The 5,599-nt window shown below is 48.5% G+C and overlaps 1 pseudogene; it reads right to left on the minus strand.

Moving 5' to 3' along the window:
* The window catches only part of LOC138804974 (la-related protein 4-like), a 48,009-nt pseudogene that overhangs the window by 41,285 nt on the left and 1,125 nt on the right, over positions 1-5,599 (minus strand).

Genomic DNA, 5,599 nt, shown 5'->3' on the forward strand with positions numbered 1-5,599 from the left:
AGTGCTATAATCCCAAAACTCAGGATGCCAAAGCAGGAGAATCACAAATTTGAGGCCAGCCTCAGCTATATGATAAAATTCTGTCTCACAAAAAGAAAACAAAAACAAAACCTCTTAAATCTCTAGATTCAGGGAACAAAATTGCTTCAAGGAGATGCTAAGGTGGGTGCTGGTGGCTCATGCCTGCAATCCTAGGAGGTTGAGATTTGGTAGTTCCAAGCCAACCCAGGCAGGAAAATGCTTGAGACTCTTATCTCCAATAAACTATTCAGAAAAAAAAAATCAGAAGTGGTGCTGTGGCTCAAGTGATAAAGTGCTAACCTTGGGCACAAAGAGGCTCAGGGATGATGTACAGGCCCTGAGTTCAAGTCTCAGGACTGGCCAAAAAAAAAAACTCAAAACAATTCAGTGCTGAACAGTCATTAAGGAAATATTTATAGAAAAAAACTGAATGGGAAGCTGGGTACAGTGGTGTACATACTTGGGAAGCTGGGTACAGTGGTGTACATACCCTAATTCCAGCAGGAAGAGGCAGGTGAAGTGAGGTCAGCCTAGCCTATACAGTAAGACTTTGCCTCAAAAGTGAAACAAGCTGGGTGCTTGTGGCACACGCCTATAATCCTAGCTATTCAGAAGTTGAGATCTGATGACCATAGTTCAAAGCCAGCTTGGGCAGGAAAGTCTATGAGATTCTTATCTCCAATAAAAACCACCAAAAAGCCAAGTACCAGTGGCTCATGACTGTAATCCTAGCTACTCAGCTGAGATCTGAGGATTGCAGTTCAAAACCAGCCTGGGCAGGAAAGAACATGAGACTTTTATCTCCAATTAAATACTGGAAGTGGCACTGTGGCTCAAGTGGTAGAGGACTAGCCTTGAGCTGAAACGCTGAGGGATGGTGCCCAGGCCCAGAGTTCAAGCCCCACGACTGAACCCCCCCCCCAAAAAAAAAAAAGTGAAACAAAATAAATATTTTTTTTTGTCCAGTCCTGGGGTTTGAACTCAGGGCCTGGGCACTACCTCTGATGAGCTTCCTTTTGCTCAAGTATTTATTTTAATCGTAAGCATGATTGTCCCTTTAAAGTTCTAAAATAGATTCACTCTAGAATTTACTCAGGAACTACCTCTAGAGGAAGTTAATCTGGGCCTGCCTTTTTTTTTTTTTTTTTTTTTTTCTTTTGTCAGTCCTGGGGCTTAAACTCAGGGCCTGGGTGCTGTCCCTGAGCTGCTTTTTTTTTGTCCTGGGGCTTGAACTCTGGGCCTGGGTGCTATATGTATCTGAGCTCTTCAGCTCCAGGCTAGCACTCTACCACTTGAGCCACAGTGCCACTTCTGGTTTTCTGAGTGGTTTATTGGAGGTAAGAGTCTCTCGGAGTTTCCTGCCCTTGCTGGCTTTGAATTGGGATCCTCAGATCTCAGCCTCCTGTGTAGCTAGGATTACAGGCGTGAGCCACTGGCGCACAGCCCAAGCTGCTTTTGCTCAAGACTAGCACTCTACCACTTGAGCCACAGCGCCACTTCTGGCTTCTTCTGCATATGTGTTATTGAGGAATTGAACGTAAGGCTTCATGCATGCTAGGCAAGCACTCTACCACTAAACAACCTTCCCAGCCCTGGGCCTGACCTTTTTGTTGTTGTTGTTGTTGGTCGTGGGGCTTGAACTCGGGGCCTGAGCGCTGTCCCTCAGCTCTTCAGCTCAAGGCTAGTGCTCTACCACTTGAGCTACAGCATCACTTCCAGTTTTCTGGTGGTTTTTGGAGATAAAGAGTTTCACGGACTTTCCTGCCCAGGTGGCTTTGAACTGTGATCCTCAGATCTCAGCCTCCTGAGTAGCTAGGATTACAGGCGTGAGCCACCGGTGCCCGGCTTGGGCTTGACTTTTGTGGAAGGTAGTACATAAAGGCATATCAAGACCAGATTTGGTCAACCAGAAAGCTAGACCTATGAAATCCACATCAGTGATTAATATTGCCTGGGAATTTTTTTTTATTACTGGTTAGATTTTCTCTAGCCTATAATGTAGTGCTCAAATACGGTTGTAAATCCAAGAGAAGATAAGTGCAGCTAGGGCACAGTCACTTCATACTAATCTGAACACTCACAAAGTTCATAGTGACTAAGCAGTGTGCCCTGCTCTATATGTATAGACTTACTTAAATCTCAGATAAGTATTGCTACAATACCCATTTTACAAATGGTCAGACTAACATGAACAACTTGTTCATAGGTATTCATTGTCAGGACTGGGATTTGAACCCATACAATGTTTTCAAAGTGAACTCTCTCTCTCTCTCTCTCTCTCTTTTTTTTTTTTTTTTTGATCAGTTGGGGGTGCTGAACTCTGGGCCTGGGCGCTGTCCCTCTGCTCTTCAGCTCAAGGTTAGCGCCTTACCACTTGAGCCACAGCACCACTTCTGGCTTTTTTTTCCTGCTTATGTGGTGTTAAGGCATGGAACCCAGGGCCTCATGCATGCAAGGCAAGCACTCTACCATTGAGCCAATTTCCCAGCCCAGAATGAACTCTTTTAATCATTACTATATACTAGCCACTCCAGTGGGGGGATGGTGTTTTGATGAGAAGCATAGCTTTTTCACAGCAGAATAGGGTGACATTGGTGGATCATGAGAGGTTTCAGTTTTTCCAAACTATTTTACTTGCTTCCTGCTGTGTTCATTAATCACAAATTAGTTTTCCAGATTATACGTAGAAAGTGAGATTGTCAGTCATAGCCTTTTCCATAGTGATGGCATGTACAGTCTCTAATTTCTCCCTCCTGCTCAAAATTCTATTGTTTACTTTTGAATGTTAGGACGGTGGCAGACCGTGGCTTTCTGCAATGAGGTGACCTCCAGGTGACTTTCCTTATGCCTGATCCATCCCTTTCAGCTTGTTAAAAACCACCACAGCATCTGGATCCTACTTCTCAGAGCAGGTTTGGTTTTGCTTTAATTTGGGAGGGTTTCAAGTCCAACTTAACTCTATTTTTTACCTTCTGGCAGCTTGAGAACTGGGGAGCAATAACTCCCCTATGTGTGAGCTGTTTAATGACTATATACTATCATCGTGGGAGCAATAGACTACGGCTTCTTTTCAGATGCCATGTTTTAAGGCTTTCAGTGGAAAGACCTTCACTATGTGAAATATAATCAGGATTTGGCCTTCTTATTCAGAAAAAAAAAAAATCACCCCTGGCTTTCTGCCTCCTGTACTTCTGGCTATAAGCCATTTGGTCATCTAATTTGTAGTTTTCTTGAGCAAAAGTTAGAAACTAGCAAATGTGGCCACATCAGTCACAAGCACATCAAGTTTAATAGGAACTGTGAAAACTACTGAAGAAGTCAAAGATGGTCATCTTCAGGTCCACAAAGTGTGGGGGTCTTTTCCTTCTCCCAGTTATTGCTGGGTTCTTCTGCTCCAGAGTGACCAAACACTGAGCTGTCTCAGGCTCTGTTACCTCCAGGTAATTATGCTACAAGTTTGTAATAGAAAATCTTACACTTTCATATGTGATGCATTCTAATGCAGAAGGGTTTTGCTGGAAAGCCTCATTGTTAGATGTGCTTTGCAGTTTTTCTTTTTACTACTTTTGTTCAGTCTTTGAGGACAAACATATTAAGGATGTCTTTTGTGCAACATCAGAAAAGCAAACACTCAACAATTATCCGTGTGTTTGCGTCACTTTTCTTTTTCTTTCTTTTCGTGCCACTCGTGGGGCTTGAACTCAGGCCTGCGAGCTGTCCTGAGCTTCTTTTGCTCTAGCACTCTACCACTTGAGCCACAGTTCCATTTCTGGCATTTTTTATAGTTTATTGGAGATAAGTATCTCTCATATTTCGAACCTCAATCCTCAGATCTCAGTTTCCTGATTAGCTACAAACGTGGAAGAAAAAAAGCAGACAATTTGTTTGGGAGTTGACAAGGAGAAGGCGCTTAGCAGAAATGACAGCTGGGTACCTGTAATCTTAACTACTCAGTAGATAGATCTGAGCACCTTGGTTCGAAGGCAGCCGGGAGAGGAACGTGAGACTTTTTCTCTTGGTCCCATACGGCGACTAGAACTCGGTACCTGGCGCTTTGTTTTCATTCTTTGCCCGGCGCTCTACCAACTGAGCCGTGTCTCCAACCCTAGTGAGACTCTTTTTTTTTGGTCGGTCGTGGGGCTTGAACTCTGGGCTTGGGCGCTGTCCCTCAGCTCTTCAGCTCAAGGCGAGCGCTCTACCACTTGAGCTACAGCGCCACTTCCGGTTTTCTGGTGGTTTATTGGAGATAGGAGTCTCACGGTCTCTCCTGCCCGGGCTGGCTTTGAACCGCGATCCTCAAATCTCAGCCTCCTGAGTAGCTAGGATTACAGGCGTGAGCCACCAGCGCCCGGCCCCTAGTGAGACTCTTATCTCCAACTAACCACCAAAAAATCCGAAAGTGGAGATGTGGATCAAATGGCAGGGCGGTAGCCTTGAGCTAAGAGCTCGGGGACAGTACTCTGGCCCTGGATTCCAGCTTCGGGACTAGCACAAAATGAGTAGGACTTCATAAAACCCCATCTGCAGGGCTGGGAAGGTGGCTCAGTGGTAGAGCGCTTGCCTTGCATGCTCAAGGCCCTGGGTTCGATTCCTCAGCACCACATAAGTAAAAAGAAAAAAGCCGGAAGTGGCGCTGTGGCTCAAGTGGTAGAGCACTAGCCTTGAGCTGAAGAGCTGAGGGACAGTGCCCAGGCCCAGAGTTCAGGCCCCACGACCGGACCCAAAAAAAAAAAAAACCATCTGCAGTTCACCATGTTGGGCTAGGAGTGTGCTCGGTAGAAAGGGCAGAATGCTCCAGTGCGCAAACACAACAAAGAAACACAATGTAAGATCAGAGTTAAAATCACAGGCTCCTAACGGGTTCGTAAACGCGTCTGCACGTGCTTCAGAAGCCCTTCCGCACTGTGCAGAGGGCACGCGCGTCGGCGCACGGGTCGGTGCTGTCCGGCGGTCTCCCCGGGCGGCGGAGCGGGACTCGCTTTCGCGCAGGGCACCGGAAGCCGGGCGTGAGCGTCCGTCCCCGGCCCAACGCACCCCCCGCGGGCCCGGCGAGCTGTCGCCGTCTGCTGCCTCCGCCGGTCGCCGCGGCCCGCTCCAGCCAGCTATCCAAGGCCGCTGGCGGGCGTCGAGGCCGCTGGCGGGCCTATGTCCCGCGGCCGGCGTGGGACGGCTGGAAGGCTGAGCTCAGCCGAGCCGTGGAAGACGGACTACCGCTCCCGGCGTGCACTGCGCCGCCCGAGCCGAGGAGCCCGGCGGGCCTCGGGCCGGCCGGACCGCCGCGCAGCAACACCGCCGCGTCGCAGCGACTCTGCGTCCGCAGCTCACGAACCTTTCCCTCTTCCCAGAGCGTCCTCTTTATCCCAACCGCCTAGAACTCAGCCCTACAAATGCAAAACATCCTCCTAAATTCGATCTCGTCGAGCCGGCGCCAGCCAATACAGTGCGCGGGCGGCGGTCACGTGACGACGGTGGGGCGGCGTTCCCACGCCCGCGAGCTCTATGGTGCTCCGCGGCTCGCTAGAGGGCGTGTGGTCCGCTGGAGGACTCCCTACATTCCGCCTCCATTACCTCACTGCCT

Source organism: Dipodomys merriami, unplaced genomic scaffold (genome assembly GCF_024711535.1).
Source record: "Dipodomys merriami isolate MVZ:Mamm:240054 unplaced genomic scaffold, mDipMer1.0.p SCAF_38, whole genome shotgun sequence".
NCBI lineage: Eukaryota > Metazoa > Chordata > Mammalia > Rodentia > Heteromyidae > Dipodomys > Dipodomys merriami.